At 44.6% G+C, this 19,847-nt stretch overlaps 1 protein-coding gene across 1 annotated transcript in view; it reads right to left on the reverse strand.

Annotated features, from left to right (window-relative positions):
- The window catches only part of Marchf4 (membrane associated ring-CH-type finger 4), a 124,587-nt gene that overhangs the window by 50,584 nt on the left and 54,156 nt on the right, over nt 1-19,847 (reverse strand). The window lies entirely within an intron of this gene.

Here is a 19,847-nt window from a genome sequence, read left to right on the forward strand (position 1 = left end):
CTCTGTCTTCATTCATAAATATGCTGTGTTTTCTGGCTTCACACACATCTCTAACATCTACAACACATATTACTTTGATCTTGCCTACCTCCTGTCCTCTCTCTCTTGCCCTTCTACCCACTTTAATGCACACCTACACCACACCTATACCCACCCACACATACACCACACCACATATACCATATCACACACACATCACATACACACACCACATACAGACACACACGCATGCACACAGCACCCCTCCCTTATTCTGCCAAGGCCTGATCTTCAGGAACAGAATGACTTACTCTTCTCCATCCCTGGAAGATGAAGAACTCTGCTGCAGCCTCCGAGGACCACCTGGGACAAGCTCCTCCGGCCTCTCCTTGGGTGGTCCTCACAGGTCCCTGCTTACATGTACCCCGAGTGCCAGCTGAGACATCTGAAGGCCGTAGGCATGTGGTCTGCTGTAGGGTGTGTGTGCGTGTGTGTGTGGTATGTATGTATGTGTAGTGTGTGTGTGTGTGTGTGTGTGTGTGTGTGTGGTATGTGGGGCGTGTGTGGTGTGCGTGGTGTGTATGCTGTGTATGTATGTGTGTTGGTGTATATGGTGTGTAGTGTGGTGTGTATATGTATATGTGTGTGTATGTATACTTGCATGTGTGCCTGCTAGTATGCAAATGATTCTGCCCCACCCAGCAGCAGGGAAGCAGCTGCCTCCTAGGAGCCCAGGCCCAGCCCTGCTGACCCCCAGCAGGTTGGCCAGGCCCAGAGGGGAGACTGCACCCTCGATCTGAATTATTCAGTCAGGAAAAGTGTGTCTTTTCAATGAAGCACACCCAGACGGCTTCCTTTTCTACTACAAATTACAGGGTAGCGGGAAGGAAAGGAGCTAGAGGAAGAGAGGAGGGAGAGAAGTTTCTATTTATAAACTCTGTCCAGGCCTTAGATTTGTGGAAGTGTCTACAAGGAAGGAAGAAGGAAAAGCAGAGGAGGAAGAGCTGGAAAGAGGGTATGGTGTCTGAGAGATTCCCTTTCTCCCGGGCATCTTATGAAGGACTATGACCATATGGCACACAGAAAAAGAAAGCTGCTTTGTGTGTGAAGGTGGGCAGCCTCTGGATTCCCGCTCACTTGGCTTCTCCCCAGCACAGACAGCAGCCCCTGCGACAGCACCACTCTGAGACAGGCTGGAAGGCAAGGATCATATGTCCAGGCCCGCATGCATCCATGCGGCCACTCTTCCATTCGTTCTTGAAGGACTTAGAGTATACTGTGTGGCAGGTGTCAGCTTTACGCCAGGGGTACTGTGGTCCCTGCTACCATCTAGAAAGGGAAGTAGGTGCTTGTGATGTAATCACACGCTGGGGTTACAGACTTATGCCCCATGCCCAGCTTTCCGCATGGATGTGGGGATCAGAACTCAAGGCCTCATGCTTGGGTGGCAAGTGCTGTACTGACTGAGCCGTCCCCATAGCTCCTAACCAGTGGCTAATTCAGTGGCTAAAACCAACAATCTAGTTCATCTCATAACTTGTGGGTTAGACATGTGGGCAGCCATTGAGTGGGCACCTGCACCTTGGGGCATTAGCTGTGGTCACTGCAGGGTATTCGGTTGACAGGTGAGCTGACCTGGATGGTTCAAGTTGGCTTAGCTCATGCACCCGGAGGCTTGCTAAGGGTGGCAGGAGGACTGGCTCAGTTGAGGCTTTGGCCCTTACCTGGCTGACTCATGGTACCTACGCACAGTGGCTACACCTGCTACATGGTGACTCAAGGCTCCCAGGGACCGTGCTCCAAGAATGTGAGGCCAAGAAAACATTACAGTGTCATTTGTACTGAATTCCCCTACTCAAGTGGTCCCTAGGTCCAAGAAGAGGGGACGTGGACTTGTCTCTCAAAGAAAGAGGCATCTTTATCTCAGGAGACAGGGGATTGAGATAAGGCCAGGGGAACTAGAGCCAGGTAAGAGAGAACAGTGATAGAAAAGGCTAGAGAAAGGCTAAGACTGGACCTCAGGCCACAACAAGGAGCTCCGTTACCCAGATAGGACCTGCACATATATCCATGTAGGTAATGAATGCACGGTTCAAGTCCGGGTGGTGCTGTGCCCTCACAGGCTATGAAAGGGAGACAGTACCTCATCTGTAAGTGGTCCTGTGGATCTCAGGAACCACGAGAGACAAAGGACTTTGCTCACATCAAAGCATCTGTCTCATATCTACAGCAGACACACAGCTTGCTACTTGAAACAGTGCTTGGTTTAAAGTTTACAGTGTGGGTCATTGCATCTTGGAAGATTCTACCTCGGGAGAGCGACAAAAGCTCAGCCATTCCACTGTAAAAGGAGACAAGTCCCCTTCCCTTCCCCACACAGAAATTCTGGGCAAAGAGCTTATCTTGTCTAAATACTCTGTCCAGTGGCAAAGCCACCAGGTCTTGGCTATGCAGTAGTACCCCTCAGCTGTCATTCTTTTCTTGTCTGCCCCCATTTATCCACTGGTCTTGCCATTTTGTATATACTTCTGCCTCTGCCTTGACTCTGTGGGTCTGGCTAGGTTCCTCCTGTTGATTTTCCCTTTTGGCCTCAAGGGCTACATGCGTTCCTCTTGCTTGACTCCAGCTTGACTCAGATTTGGCCTGTTGTCATCTGACTGTGCCTGTGTTGGAAACTGAGCCGAACATGGCTATCAATGGACTCTGGTTGTTACACACAGAAGTCTTGTGGACACCATCACTGCTGCGGAATTCTAATCCCTATCGTATGATTATATTCTACTGTAGTGTCTGCCACTATTTTATTTTGTTGTCGTTGTTTTTGAGATAGGATCTTGCTATGTTGCTAGTACAGGCTGGTCTGGAACTTACTAAGTAGCTTAGACTGGCCTCGGATTTGCTTTCTTCCTACCGTAGCGTCCCAGGGATCTTATACCAACTTCACTGTTGCTAGAAACAGGAATGTTTTCTGGAGTGTGGAGGGAGATGGTGCCTAGAGAAAGGAGGCAAGGCTGCCTGATGAAAATGCCCAACCTCTGTCTACCCATCCTCTTAGCCAGCGTTCTCTCTTCCTTTAGAACACCCCAGCATCTTATACACCAGCCTTTCGATGAAATTTATATTGTGTTCCAAATATGGCCCAGTTCTTAAAGTTGGAAATTCTAACCCTTGACTGTTGGAGCTTTCAAGCTGACCCAAAGCTGGGATTACAGGTCTCAAAGGAGCCCCGCCAAGATTTTCCCTTCTCTCTCCTAATCCTAAAAGTTTCCCTGGAGCAAATCAATTCACACTCGAGGACCCGAGTTCAGATCCACGGTGCTCACATAAAAAGCCAAGCAAGGCAGTGTCTAATTGTAATTCCAGAGCTGCAGACTAGATACAGGAAGATCCCCAGAGCTCACTGGCAAGCCATTCTAGCCAAATCAGGGAGCCCCAGGTTTAGTGAGGGACCCCATCTCCAAAGAATAAACACAGCATGGTTGCGGAAGATACCCAGTGTTCACGTCTGACCTCCATATGTACACCTACGTGCACACAGGCACACATAAACATTCCCCTCCTCCACAGTGTATCTGGGCCCTTACTCCCTCATCAGTGTTTCCTAGTTTTTCCTTTAGATTCACCTCCAAAATACAACCATTTGGTATGCCTCATCTAACCCACGGAACAGGACTTTATTATTTGTAGACCAATTTTTGGCTCCTTGTCCACACATTTTTATTTTGTGACTTTATCCCTCTAGTTTGTTTTCTTATAGTGAATACCATGTGATCCCAGGCAGGTCACCTACCCTCTGACCCTTTTAGTCCCGTTTGTCTGCAGACTAGAGCTAGTAGCTAATCCCCGCTTAGCTTTAGCAGAAATTAAGATCCTAAATCTTAGAGCTGGAGCCCATGGGTGCAGATCCTTGCCAGTGACAAGCTATGCACCATTTCATCTGTCTGCGCCACTGAACTTCTCAGATCTTCATCCTTAGCAGTGATAGGAACAGCACCGATATTATGTGGTCGTGGTCAAGACTATAGGCGTTAATATAAAGTCAGTAGTTGGGATGTGCTAGACATATGATAACCTGTAAGCCCTGGCCGATGTGGTTAGTGCTTTGTTTACAGGGTTGCTGGAAAGATCACAGCAGATGACGGTGGCAATGATCCACGGATGCCACGGAACACGAGAAAATAGGTCGCCCCACGGCCTTCTCATCTGACCGTGGAGAGTCTTCTGAACCTGAAAGGTCTTAGTCTGAATCCCCTTTGGCCAAGGCTGGCAGATCTTTTTTTTTTTTTCGAGACAGGGTTTCTCTGTAGCTGTTTTTGGTTCCTGTCCTGGAACTAGAAGAGCTAGTTCCAGGAACTAGAACTCACAGGAGTCCTCGAACTCACAGAGATCCGCCTGCCTCTGCCTCCCGAGTGCGGGGATTAAAGGCGTGCGCCACCACCGCCCGGCAGGCTGGCAGATCTTGAAGAAGTTATCTCCTTTCTTTCTTCAGCCTGATGGTGTAAATGTGAGTGTTAGGGAGAGGCAGGTGGCCCACCTGGCCCACCATAGGAAAGGGGTTCTTATTGGCTCTGTTGTTAATACTATGTGAATTGTTCCCTAAAGTCCCGCCCCCCCAGTAGAGCTGGATGCTTGATGATTGGGGCAGGGCATGTGTTGTGGGAGGGCCTTCAGGACTGCTCAGCCTCTGCTTGGGATGTGTGCCAGTGACAACCCTGGTTTGTCTCATCATGTGATCTGTCAAGTCGGCCTTGCTGTGTAAGTCATTTAATATTGTTTCAAGGAAAGAGACTCATAGGCAATTAATAATGATTAATAATGAACCGAGCAAACCATCATTGGGGTTTGGAGTTATTATTGTTTCTCAGCAGAAATGGGCCACGAAGGAGAAGAACAAAACAAATGATGGCTTAGATCTGTGAGCAGGTACCAGGGGAGGCCTTAGCACCGCAGCACCTGGGGCCTCTCCTGAGAGCCTTACAGGGGCAGTGTGTGTGTGTGTGTCTGTGTGTGCTCACATCTATACACATATATAATTTATAGCAATTTTAAAATTTAAATATATTTAGATTATCTTCTTTCCCTCCACCCAACTTTAAGTTCTTTCTCAAAATATTAAAAAAAAAAAACAATATAACACCAACCTTGCCCCAACCAAACCAAGAAAATAAAATATAAATCCACATCCAAAAATAAAAAAAAACAAAACATAACTGATCTTTCCTCTCCCAGAAATTATAAGCAACAGTTTAGTTGTTACTCTTTACCCTAGTGGTTAGGTTTTCATTCATTCATTCATTCACTCATTCATTTTTAAAAATATAACAAAATAAAACAAAAACTATCGCATCAAAGTTGGATAAGACAAAAACAAACAAAATAAAATATAACATAACAACAACAACAAAAACAGATGGAAAAGAACCCAAGGTAAGGCTCAAGAATCAGGGACCCACTCCATCACGCACTCAGGAATCCCAAAGAAACACTGAACTGGAAGTCATATATGGGGCCGGGCGATGGTGGCGCACGCCTTTAATCCCAGCACTCGGGAGGCAGAGGCAGGCGGATCTCTGTGAGTTTGAGACCATCCTGGTCTACAGAGCTAGTTCCAGGACAGGCTCCAAAACCACAGAGAAACCCTGTCTCGAAAAAAACAAAAACAAAACAAAACAAAAAAAAATAACTAAAAGCATGGGGCCCTGGTGCAGACTCACATAGACCCTGTGCATGGTGCTTCAGTCTCTGTGAGCTTATATGAGCTTTGCTCATGCTGATTTTATGGGTCTTATTTTCTTGGTGTCCTCTGTCCCCCTGGCTCTTACATCACATTTTCTGCGTCCTCTTCTGTAGGACTCCTGGAGGCGTGGTCTTAAGTATGCCACCCTGACCCTAAACTTCCCTCTAAGCACCTTTATTTTAATTTAGTATTTTGGGGTTCTATGACTTTCTCTTGAAAATAAGATAATTAAAGTCTGAAAATTACTGCGCTAGTTAAACACAGTTGAAATGAGATTTTCTTTTACTGTCTTGGATGGGTGTTTTTGAGTAGTCCCCCTTCGGATCTTTCTGTTACACCAGAGAGCAATGTAAAAGGATGCAGTCTCAGGGAACAATGATGTTGTGGTTTGCTTTGTACCATGCCCTGGATCACAGTTGTTCTGGTTTGAGTCTCCTGAGCACCCTGGCGGATATTTAGGGACGATCCCTGGCTTGCAGGTGAAGAGAATGCAGTTAGGGAGTGTAAACATTTCTGGGAAGATGATCTTGTTTGGTATCAGGATCCCACAGGTTCTGGATGGCTCCAACAATTATAATGCTAATAGCAAAACAAGTGCTGTTCCAGTACTGAGTTTTGCCCGTCCCTGTGCTGAGAACTTCACTTATTATAGCCGTGGCTTGTCACAACCACTACAGGAGATGTGTAACATTATGGCCAAATGAGTCACTGCCCCATTTAGTGACTCTTTCAAGGTCACTCAGCTAAGAATCCATTCATTGAACTTAGCTGTGACCATGAGGGAATGAACACACATTGCTAAATTGAAAATGCTGCCCCCAAAACAACCATTCTGAATGCTTCTCTCCAAATCTACTAGCACCCTGTGGGCTAGGCAAAGGTAGAAGAGATAGGTGGAGACGGGGGAGGAGAGATTGGAGAAAGAAAATCGGTTTAAAGGACATTCTGGAGCTAATCAAATCGGCCATATAGGTTTTATATTTGCTTTTGGCATCGATATAATGAGGAATGGTTGGATTTTCTTTTACTCCAGCCCCACACTGGAATGCCAAAATATTGTTTGTCTTTTGCTCTTATTCTTTTGTCTTTTGCTTTTTGGGGGGCCCGCCACCCAGTTCCTAAATAAACCACACGCACAGTCTTATTCTTAACTATAACTACCTGGTCTTAGCTTGGCTTATTTCTTGCCAGCTTTTCTTATCTTAAATCACCCTTTTGCCTCTGGACTTTTTCCTTTTCTTGCTTCTGGATATCTTACTCTGTGGCTGACTGGCCCCTGACGTCCTCCTCTCCTTGTTCTCTCTTTGCTCCTGCTCCTCTTCCAGAGTTCTCCTTCTATATATTCTCTCTGCCTATAAATAGCCAGCCCCGCCTATCCTTTCTCCAGCCTCGCTATTGGACCATCAGGTGTTTTAGACAGGCTAAGAATCACAGCTTCACAGAGTTAAACAAATGCAGCAACACATCTTTACATCGTTAAACAAATGTTCCAGAGAATAAGCAAATGTAACACATCTTAAAATAATATTCTATAACAGAGATTGAGCTCAGGTCATTAAACCGAAGCAAGCGTCCTTACCCCAGTCTCCCGTGCCTGTTTTCAGAGAACCGGGAAGAAGCATTTAAAGATAAATACCATAAAGTGCATTTTTTTCTCAAATGGCTTAGGGAAAAATATGTCACTATAGATGCATAGACATATGTGTATCTATGTGTACACATACATGTAACAAGATGAAGGTCATCCAACTCTTCTGCCTTTGAATGCTTTTTTTGTGTTTTTTTATTTTCTGCCATATTATTTTTATTGTAAACATTTGACGCTTCAGAACACAATGTTCTCCTTGTCGTTTGAGGATTAAATCTTCGGGAGGAAGGGATTCCTGGAGAAACTGCTCTACTCTTACCCAGCTGTACAAGACCAGCCTGCATTTCCCGCAGGCTGAGGTTAAGCTGGGTGGTAAGGTAACGTGTCTTTCCTCTTGCTTCCATGTTAAAAACACATAAGCATATTGGGGATCTTACCTTTCTAATTTATCTTTTTTTTTGATGTATGGGTCTTAGTTAGGGTTTCTATTGCTGTGAAGAGACACCATGATCATGGCAACTCTTACAAAGGAAAACATCTAATTGCGGCTGACTTACAGGCTCAGAGGTTTAGTCCATTGTCATCGTGGCGGGAAGCAAGGCAACACTCAGGCAGGCACGGTGCTGGAGAAGGGACTGAGACTTTTACACTCGGATTGGTAGGCAGCAGGAAGAGAATGCCTCACTGGACCTGGCTTGAGCATCTGAGACCTCAAAACCGCGTGACAGACTTCCTCCAACAAGGCCACAGCTACTCCAACAAGGCCACAGCTACTCCAACAAGGCCACACCTACTCCAACAAGGCCACACCTACTCCAACAAGGCCACAGCTATTCCAACAAGGCCACACCTACTCCAACAAGGCCACAGCTACTCCAACAAGGCCACAGCTACTCCAACAAGGCCACAGCTACTCCAACAAGGCCACAGCTACTCCAACAAGGCCACACCTACTCCAACAAGGCCACACCTACTCCAACAAGGCCACACCTCCTAACAATGCCACTCTGAGGCCATTTTTTCCCAAAGCACCACAGTGTGCATGTGCATGTGTACAAATGTGTGCGGGTGTGCACGTCAGAGGTCAATCTCCAGTGTCATACTTCAAATGCAATTTTACTCCCCCCCCCCCCGCTTTTAATAAATAGTCACACTGGCCTCGAACTCACTGATGAGGCGTGGCTGGCTGACCAGAGATCCATGTGTCTCCACCATCGCAGTGTTGTGGGGGGGGTGGGGGTTACAAATATGCCTCGTCATACAATATAATGAAGTAAAGCATCACCATACAATATAATGATGTATTTTCATGTTTTGAATGCCTTTAAAATTAAACGTCGGAGGAATTTTTTTTTAATTATTATTTTTGAGTCAGACACACAGAGTTTCAGCCTGGACTTCCGGCCTTGCCAGACCAGTTGTAGAAACTTATTTCCTGAGTCACTCTGAATGCTGCTGATGGGTCCACGTGACCCTACATGAGCAGATGGCACAGAAGAACCCCTGCTCTGTGCCCCATCATGCCCAAGGGACAGCTTGTGGCCCAGCCTGTGCTCTACTTCCTGAACCCTGAGCTGTGCCTCTGTTGGACCCACTAGGCTTCCCGGCATTCATCTCTGAGAGTCCCCAGAAAGGCATCTTGCAGTCTGACAGAGGAGCCTAGACGATGACGTTCTCACGCTGCCCAGACAGTTATGTATCATTCATAGCTCGTTAACCTGAGCTAAAAAAGGAAAACTTTTCGACACAGCCAGCTGCTAATCCTCCAGGGCGCCAATCCTGGTTGAGCTCGCAACCCATTTAGCTGCTCCGGGCTCCGAGTCCCCAAGTTTAGCATTCCTCTCTGAGAAGGGTGTGGATGTGCGAACCCATTCATGGATTTCATGTTTGCTCTTTGCGAATGGTAGCAGTAAAGAACTGGGAAAGGGAAGAGGATGCTTATTGCAGTCAAAATAATGTTTTGAGTCAATTGGTAGCTTTCCCTGCCTTGCCTTTTGACTCCTCGCCCCCGCCCCCCATTCCTCATAAGCATAAAAATGAGGAGTCGATTCTAATGACAACTGTCTTTATATAGCATCTGGCCCTGAAGGTCCCATGGCACTTTACAGATGGCTTCTGGAAAACCTAATTAACCCTCACAGTGTGTCTGTGAGGAAGAGGTTTTGATTGAAATCTATCTTGAAGACAGAACAGAACACCATGGGCAGAAACTACACCAGAGTTCAAGATAGGAGAGATGAGGGATTACCACATGACATGGACACAAAACCCATTTCTACGATAGTGGTGACATTTCTTTCTCTGAATGTTTTAACAAAGAAAAGTTCTCTTTATAGTGCACACAGGCATGTATATCCTTTCCGTATGTGCTTCATCCATGTGGTGTCTCAGAAGGCTACTCTGTTCCCAGGGCATCTGGTCCTGAGTGTGCACACATAAAGAACCTTGACTAAGACAAGGACTCCTACTCCTAGGATACATCAGTGAGTTAGGAATGGGTCACATGACCAAGATCTAGACGCTGGTCTTCTCAAGGCCATTTCCTGAGCTCTATGGGCAGAACACTCTCACTAAGGGCCGAAGGCATGAGCTAGAAGCACAACATACACTCCGGGCTGTCAGAGACCATCTTGTTTCCACACAAACAGGCCTGATTTCTCCTGAAGCAAAACTCAGCTCCACAGACCAAGGGCAGGAAATAGAAACACGGTCTTTAGTTGTTGCCATGCAATGCAGAGTTGGCTCCCTTTGGCTTCCCCTAGTGTTGGCCAGTTCCGTCTGTTTTGCATGATGTAATTTTTGTTGGTTGTCTGTAGTTGCAACCAGAAAAGCTCTACGTGTTGTAGCTGCTTCCCAGCCCCAGAGCATTGGCCCACAAACAAATATCACCCATCTCAAATGGCCAGAGCAGGGGGCTGGGAGACAGGGACAGGAAAGGGGCGTGTTCAGGACTCTCCATTTTCTGATAGAGAAAGCACACATTATGGGCCTGCTGGGACGCTGGGAGGCACTTACCTACCCAGTCACTCTGTGTTTTAAAACAAACAAACAAAAAGGTGTCTCTCAGTGTTGCCACCGAGAGGTTACCTAGCTTTGGTCCCAGACCTGAGTGTCCCTCCCCACAGAGACTGCTCTTTCATTGAGGGCGATTGCGGCCACTATGCAGCTGACACTTACTCTAAATAGAAATTTATGCCATTTGCTATCCCCAGTCTGTGCCTTTGTCTTCTAGGGTGACAGACTGAGTTTGCTTCAGGGCCGCTAGTCTGGCTTCCAGATCTTGTCTATGAATTTTAGGTTTCCCATGTCTATTCACCACGGACCTCTCTCTATCATCTCTGGATGGACATGTCCCCAAGGGCTTCTCTGTCATCTCTGGATGGACATGTCCCCAAGAGTTTTACCTTGTACATGGCAGGTATTTATTTGGCTGACATGAACACCATAGAAACACTTCTGGATTTTAGTGAACATAACCTGTCATTGTGGGATATTTGTGCGCTGTATGAATATTTATTGCTGTGATTGGTGGAATAAAAAACTGAGCGGCCAATGGATAGGTAGGATATATAGGCAGGACTTCCGGGTAGAGAGAGGAAGTAGGAGGAGGAATCTAGGTGTGTGCAAGAGACACAGAGGAAGCAGGATGGGCGTTATGTGACAGAGCATAGATTAATATAAATGGGTTATTTAAGTTGTATGACTTAGTTAGGCCAAGTTTTCATAATTAATAAGAAGTCTTCGGGTCATTATCTGGGAGCTGGATGGACGGACAGAAAGACTCAGTACAGCCCATGACCATGTTAACATTGCTAAGGCGTATGCGGGAAATAAGCAGGAAATTAGTCTTCATTGTTTGTATTTTTTAAGAAGCATATTCTTAAAATTAAAATATAATTCTATCAATTCCCACCTCCCCTTTCCTCCCTCCTACCCCTCCTATGCCCCCTCCACTCCCTCTCAAATTCATAGCTTATTTTTCTTTATTGCTACATACATGTATAAATGTATAAATATATAAACAAAATGTGCTGTGTCCATTTAGTGTTTCTTGTATGTATATGATTGTAGGGATGACCTCTTGGAACTGTATAATCCATTAAGTGGCTTATTAACAAATTTTCCTTTCAGTATTCTTCGGTTGCCTGTAGCTCTTTGTTTCTTCTTTTAAAATAAAAAAAGTCATACTGATTTAGAGAATGTGGAAAACATTAACAAGAAAAGTATAATTTAGTCAGACATAGTAAGAGGAGACGGCAAAAATACCTTGGCCTGGTTATTGCCATTTTTACTTCAGACTCCATTTTACCTGTAGGGTGGAATAAAACTGAGAACTCTCCAGTGAATGATCAACCCCTTCCCATAGGAATGGTTGTCATGCACCTTTAGTTCTTTAGAAACATTATGACTATTCCTAGCCACAGAAGGAACAAATGAATCTGATTTGTTGGACTGAAAGGTTTGCACTGTATATCGGTTGACAATGATGGTACACATAACTAAAACCCCTAATCTTTGATTTCTGCTCGGTGAAAATTGTAACTGTATGTTGGCAACACATTGTTATGACTTTTTGTGCTTATAAATCCTGCTTCTGCCCCTGCTCGAGGCTGTCAGAAGGAAAGAAAGCTCTGAGTCCTCATCCTGAAGCCCTGATCAATCAGTAACCAGCTCTTGTGGTGATTTAATGCAATCTTTGGAACCCTTAAGGGTTGTCTCTTCTTCCTTGTGGGGCATAGCACGCTAGGTGTAACATTTTGAAGTTCCACCGAGATGCCCCACTGAGGAACGGGATCTAGTGATCCCATAGGCTGAGTCAGAGTCCTCCAGGGCGAGGCAAGGGTTTGGCGCCAGGTTTTGGACCCAGTAAGAAAGCCAGATGTGGCAGCACTCCTTGAATCCGGGAAGGGAAGGCACGCCTCTTTTATTCCAGGGGTTCCCAGCTTGAACCTAAACCCCAACTCTCAGTTGTGAGAGATAGGGGATCTGTCCCAGGTGGGGCAGTATCCAAGAATCGGTGTCCCACACGGGACAGAATCTCAAGGGTTCCCCAGCTTGGATCTGGGTCCCAGGCCATGAGACCAGGATGGTGTCCTTATTGGCCAATGTTTTGTTCATCTTGTTCGTTTGTGTTATTGTTGTCTTGTCTGTCTTATTTGTCCGCTTCCATCTCTGTTGTCTGCAGCCAGTTTCTTTTTATGACTGCCAACTTTGTTTTATGATGTTGTATTTCTGTGTTGGTCTCTGTCTTATTTTATACTTTAAAATTATGGGGAGAACTACCTTCTTATGTCCCTAGACCTCATATTACAGTGCTTCAGAAACTTAAAAAAAAAAAAAAGTGCTGTTCTTGGAGAACTACACATGAGCTCCTTGAAGTCGAGACTGGAGGAGTGATTTGGGATTAGTGGGCAGCTTAACCACCCAGTCTCTGGGGGCAAAGTCGGGAGCAGCTCCCACTGCAACACCATGGGAACTGAATTCTTTGCCCCTCCCCTTTGAAATTGCAGCTGGAGAAAGTCAGAAAAGCCTTGTCTATCTGTTTTGAAGGCGTCAATGTGGCCACTGCATGTCTGGTTCTGTTTGGTCTTGAATGTATGAGGTTACTGTGTTCTGTGTCTTAGGTGCAGCTCAGCAGTGGCTGTTGCATGCTGCCTGTCACCTGGACTCAGAATTTACCCCTGGGAGTTCTGGCCATTGGCACTGTTGAAAAGGGGATTCAAATGTCAATTGAGTAGGAACGATATTAAAATTGTTTTATGCTGTTCTGCTTTATTAAGGGGTTGGCTCTGGAACCGGGGTATAACCCACCCCTTTTCAGACCCAGACTTGCTTTTAAAGTCTCTATGTCTGGGGGAAAAAACACAAAAAAACAAAAAACAAAAACTGGTGGATAGAAAGAACAAGAGCAGAACAGCTAGGAAATTATTGGCTTACACATTACTGGGTATGGTTAAAAATCTGTAATATCTGTAACAGAAAAAAATAGCTTAAAATGTTAACATAAGGTTAATAGTCAGAAGGTCCCATAGGTAATCGTAAAACAAAGACCTAAGCCATCAGTGTCTACCTTGCTTTTTAACCCTTTTAGTCTGCTTCTGACTGACTATTTTTGTTAACTGGAATATGCCAACCCAAAACATGGTTTTTGTATTTAAAGGCTCACCCTGAGAAAGGTTCAATACTACACTGGAATTCCAAAACCCTGTGTAGTCACTGGCCAACTAAAGTTAGGGCCACAGTTGCTAAGCAGCAGAAACAAGGGTATTTTTATCTTATGGTGTAGTAAGATGCAGTAAGTGACCTTAAAAACTCTGATAAAGAACTTGGAACAGTTTCTCAACCTTCGGTGAAAAGACCTTTTTACAGGAGTAGCCCAGGGTGGCTACATTTCAGATATTTGCATAGCAATCCACCACAAAAAAAAAAAAAAAGAAAGAAAGAAAGAAAGAAAGAAAGAAAGAAAGAAAGAAAAAAGAAAACCACTGGCTTAGAAAACGTCTCTCCTGGTTGTAGGGTAAAAGGAACACTCCTGCATTGCTGGTGGGAATGCAAGCTGGTACAGCCCCTTTGGCTGTCAGTGTGGCAATTTCTCAGAAAATTAGGAAACAACCTTCCTCAAGACCCAGTAATGCCACTTTTGGGTATATATCCAAACGATGCTCAATCATGCCACAAAAAACATGTGCTCAACTATGTTCATTGCAGCTTTGTTTGTCATAGCCAGAACCTGGAAACAACCTAAATGCCCCTCGACCGAAGAATGGATAAGGAAATGTGGTACATTTACACAATGGAGTACTACACAGTATACAGCAGAAAATTCTGCAGGAAAATGGATGGAGTCAAAAAAACATCATATTGAATGAGGTAACCCAGACACAGAAAGACAAGTATCACATGTACTCACTCATAAGTGGTTTTTAAACATAAAGCAAAGAAAACCAGCCCATAAATCACAATCCCAGAGAACCTAGACAACAATGAGGACCCTAAGAGAGACTTACATAGATCTAATCTACATGGAAAGTAGAAAAAGACAAGATCTCCTGAGTAAATTGGGAAAATGGGGACCTTGGGTGAGGGTTAAAGAGGAGGGGAGAGTTAGGGAGGGGAGCAGAGAAAAATGTAGAGCTCAATAAAAATCAATAAGTAAATATAAAAACACACCCCCTTTTGTGAAATGCAAAATAATGTAGTATTTCACATGGTACTAATTTTAAAAAAAGAAAGAAAAAGAAAATGTCTCTCCTTACTTAAGGGTTATTTAATCTTTTAAAAACTTGTTTAAAGATACTATGTCTAACCTTGTTTTTGCTAGCATTGTTAAACTGTAGCTATTCTGGTAAACTGACTCATACAAAAAAAAAACCTATTATATTCTATAATGGTACACTATGTAAGAATCAGGAAAGCACCCAGTCTCTTTGTAGAGTATAAGTCTTAGATTGGTGCTGAAAGCTTCAATTCGGAAATTATCATTTTTAAAGATGATTAAGCCTTGAGACGTTCAGAACTACACTTATATGAGTCATGCTAAGTACTAATATAATCAAGTATAGGAAAATTTTTTTATCTAGCCTCTTACATGTTTTCAATCTAAAGCCTAAAACAAAGAACTGAAAACAGGCCAGGGTTGTTTAGCTCAGGCCAATATCAGATCTCTGACACTAAGAGCTAAGCTAGCTGTAGCTTTCCCAGCTGGGCAATAACAATGCCTTCCCTCAAAACTATAGCCATCTTGTTATTCACTAATCAGTTCATTTGTCAAAGCTACTAGGTCTATTGTTAGGAAAACAAACAGGTTTGCCTTGCTTCCAAGCTTCTTATTTAAAGAATAAGCAGGTTTCCGGTGTAACTTTTCACTAGAGGAATATGCCTCGCAAAGATTGTTCTTAATAATAACTACTCTGGTCTCTGGTATAGTACACTTTCTAATGATGTAGGGAGAAAAGATAATAATAACCTAATTAGTCCATATATGAAATGCCAAAGGCTAATGAGTATAAGGCAGAAGAAATAGAAAAATAAAAGACATTGCAGAGAATTGTAGAGTTGGCTTGGTCTAGCTACCCTGTGAAGCGTGCATCATAGGTTTCTTTCTGGTTATGTTTCTCTGTATGTTCCCATAGCAACCAAAGAAACATGAAAGTCCGACAGAGCAGTTGGTCTTAGACATTAATCTTACACACCTACAGGACTTGCAAACTTCACTAAAGGGTATGTTGCCCCACTGAGGTTCCAGAGGGTCGGAGTTCTGACATTTAGTGAACGAAGTTTGGATAAACTGATAGAGCCCTGGCTGCTCACCATTCATTCCAGTCATCAGCTCAAGATCTTCAATTCCCTTTGGTTGTCTGCTAAATATAGACTTCCGGGTGTATTTCATCAGGCCAACCCAAAGCGGTCACTTTTGCTATGTCTCCAAGGTGTAAAGCTGTTCCGGCTGTTTTATAGACACCTGTTGACTGTTTAATTCTACAGTGTGGATCTCAGTACAATGGAAATGCTAGTACACTGGAACTTTTATCGCCTTTGGTGAACTAAAAATTCATGTAAGCTTCAGGGAGTCTAAAAGGTCATAAAGCTAGAATCCACCTGTCACAGGTTAAACAAACTCCAGGTAAGCAAAAGTTCTTAAAAAAAAAAAAACATATGCGGTTTTCTTTTAAGCTTCTAAATTTTAACTTCTGGCCTTAGTCTGTTTGCCTCAGCAGATTTGACCACCCAGGGAGCAGACTCCCTACTGCGGAGCTCTGGACTGTTGAAAGCTAATGGGAGCCAGTCTAGCCCACATGGCTGCTTCCTGTCTTTCACCTGGATCCGCTAGCCGGATGCTTCTGATAAATGCCCCAGTGCCGTGCCGTTAACTAGCCTTTTGACCTCCCTGGGCCCTGACAGCCGACACCCCAATTTCAGCTGGAAGCAGTTACGGAAGAAAGTATCACTCTCCTCCATCTCCCCTTAACAGACTGAAAGTGCTACGTCAAAGGCAAATCCCCTTCGGGGGAACCTGTTGCTTATATGTCACGCGTTCTAGGATAGCCCAGCAAATGTAGGGCAGGGAGAAAAAAAGAAACCTTAGCTAAATTAACCTAGAGACTGGTGAGGACTGTACAGCTCTCCTTCCCTTTGCCCTCCTCCAGGTCAAAAACACCCTTTAGATGGGGGGGGGTCTAACCCCCATGAAATAATGTTTGAGAGGCCCCCTCCAATATCCCCAAAACTTAGGTCATATTTAATTCCTGAGGTATCAAATTTCGCTTACTCCAGTCAATGCATGTGTCATGAAGAACTCATAACAGGGTGTTTCCATGACTTCACATCCCACCTATGTGATCTGCTGCTTGTTAAACCACATGACCACCAACCGAAAGACGGGATCTGGGTGAAACATCACCAAAAGGAGACTCTGGGTCCCTCACATTGTGATCCTGACTCCTCCCATTGCCGTCATACCCACCCGAACCGGTTTCTGACAGGTTTATCACAGATGCTGGAAGAAAACAGACGACAGTTTAACAGGACCAGCGGAACCCTCTAAAGATAAGACTGACGAAAGAATGATCTGTGTCCCTTTTTCCTGTTTGTTGGTTGTAACCCACTCCTGGTGGTCCCAAACTACTCTTAGCCTACAGTTTAGGAATGGGCTACCCTAAACCAAAACACCCCCTTGATGGCCCCTACACCAGCTTGTCTTCCCTGTAACCTTTGGCTTGACACCCTGCCTCTCGCTAGGACATTTCACTGAAAATGACAAGGCTGAGCTTGGTGTGTCGGTTCATATTGTGCCGCAAGTCATCATCATATATATGGAGGGGAGGCAAGGAGAATGTATATGGGGACCACAGGCTTACTATGCACCAGGAGAGTGCCTCCTGTGCCTGGCATCTTCTGATAGGAGCAGCCACTGAAGAGCTAGTAACCCCTGGTAAAGCAGCCTTCATCCCTGGGGACTCCTGGGTGAGCAAACTGACAGAGATATTTCCCACCTCCATTCTTCTCTTTCCTGAAAAACCAAGTTGCCATACTGGCTGTAATCGTCCTGAGAAACCACCATGGACTTTTCTTTAAGGGGGGAGATGTATGCGTGGCCCTGGCAGGAATATGTTGCGTTTATGCCATCTATTCAGGTGTTATAGAGAGACCCTAACAAAACTTAAAGGAGATCTCCTCACTAGGGAGGAGGAAAGAGCAAAGTTCAGCAGATCCCCCTGACTGACGGCTCTCCTCACAAGTCTGATAGGTCCCCTAATCCTCCCGTTCCCTGTCCTGCTGTTTGTCGCCTGTGCTGTCAATGCCATTACATGCTTTGTTCGAGATTGCCTAGGCACTGTCAAGCTTGTGTTTCTAAGGGCACAGTGCAACCCCCTGTTTGAGCCCCTAGACCAAGATTCATCTCATTAGTCACAAGACAAAGGGGGAATGAAGGGAGCAGGCAAAAGCACCTTAGCCCGAGTACTGCCATTTTGACTTCAGCCTCTCTAGGGGGGCTGAGAACTTTCCGATGGCTGACACACCCCCTCCCTAAACCATAGAAACAGTCGCTATGCGTCTTTAGTTCTCTAGAAACACCGTGGCTGTTCCTGACCACCCAAGGCACCAATGAATCTGAATCTGATTAGTTGGATTGAAAGGCTTGCATTGTATATTGGTTGACAATGATAGACCACACAAGGAAAGTTCCTAATCTTTGATTTCGGATTGGTGAAAGTTGTACCTGTGACTTTTTACCTGTAACCCTCTCACCTAGAGATAAGCAGGGTTAAAACTTGAATATTTCCTTTATAATCTTTTTTTTTCTTACTAGATATTGAAAAATAAAAACTGGAGTCAAATCTGGATCCTTTTTAGATTTGGAAGAATATTCTTTATTGTTAAATAACCCACGGAAGCATTGCTGCAGACAGTTCTTGCATGTTGGGTTTGGTAGTAGACACCTTTACCTACCGAGCCCCCTCATCAGCCCCGCGGGAGAGCTTTGAAGGGGTAAATGGACGTGACAGGATGTGGAATATGGCACTTGACACTTTCAAGGCATATGTGGGCGGGGCTCGCCATCTTCCCTTTTTTACCTCTGACAGCTTCCCAGGTCTGTCGTCCTGTCCATTACTTTTGGAAGTGAAACTAGAGAACCGGAGGGCACAGAACAACGTAGTGTTGCAGTGTTGTGGAGGGAGAAGAGATTCCCCAGGGTTTCCAGAGGCTGCTGGGAATGAATCACATCAAGGATAGCGGATTTCCCTGCCATTGGGGTGACTTGAATCAGCAAGTCAATACCATTAATTAAGGATCTCTCCAGGCTAAGCCCTGAAATAAGACGGTGGGAAGCACTTGGACTAAGACAATAATGGAGAGAGGGAGTCACTGTAAAGACAGGGTGACGGGGCTGGAAGGAAGGAGAGCTGGTAACTCCATCCCCCCCTCCCGCATCCCAGATTTCATGTCTTGGTGTCAAATGAAATGAGGATTAGCAGAGAGCTCGACTGCTTTGTTGCTGTGCCCTGTAATCACAAGACGCCATCTGGAAAAATTTAAACCAAATCTTTAGTGCATACCTTATACCAAAATAAAGTTTAGATGGACTTAACATTCAATGACCTTTAACAAATTCCCTTTGTTGTTTATGCCATATGCCAGATGTTAGTTTAGGCGCCGAGAATGCAAAATAGCTATGACTTCTGCCCTCCGTGGAGTTTATAGTCTAGTTGGGGAAGCAAATATTGAATAGACGAGCTGTACTATGCTTCTTCTTAAAATAAAGGTCATAGAGGAAATGAGATTGAGGGGAGAGAGAAGAAGTGGCTTGACGGAAGCTTTCCGAGAGGGTAACCAGAAAGAGTTCTCTGCAGAGATACTTCTAATCGTGACACAAAGAGGAAGGCAGGAAAAGCGTGGCCAGAAGGGCCCGGGAATCGAGAGAATGACGAAACACAAGAAGAAAATGCAGTAAATTTTTCCTTCTGCCCTCTACAGAGTTCACAGTCCAGCTGGGGAAGCAAAGTCTGACTAAAGAAACAAAGGGTCATAGGATAAAGAAGGCTTTCACAAATACGATCTTTTGTTAAAGCTAAAACTCTATGCTATTCAGACAGCATCAGAAGGTTTTAATGTCTTCATGGCAGAACCTCCATGAAAATGAAGACAATGGTAAATTGGGGGGAAATGTAATTTAATGATAATAAATAGTTCTCATTACTATACAGAAACTACTTTAAACTGAATCTCGGAAAGTTTTTGGCATTACCAAAAGGAGAATGAAAGTCAGAGGAATTCACAAAACAAACAACTCAAATGGCCAAGAAACACAGAAAAATATTTTAATTAATTAATTAATTAATTTATTATGTATACAATATTCTGTCTGTGTGTATGTCTGCAGGCCAGAAGAGGGCATCAGACCCCATTACAGATGGTTGTGAGCCACCATGTGGTTGCCGGGAATTGAACTGAGGACCTTTGGAAGAGCAGGCAATGCTCTTAACCACTGAGCCATCTCTCCAGCCCCAAAATCTTTTAAATTTTGACACGTAGGAATACCCC

The sequence above is a fragment of the Microtus pennsylvanicus genome, chromosome 17 (assembly GCF_037038515.1).
Source record: "Microtus pennsylvanicus isolate mMicPen1 chromosome 17, mMicPen1.hap1, whole genome shotgun sequence".
Lineage (NCBI taxonomy): Eukaryota > Metazoa > Chordata > Mammalia > Rodentia > Cricetidae > Microtus > Microtus pennsylvanicus.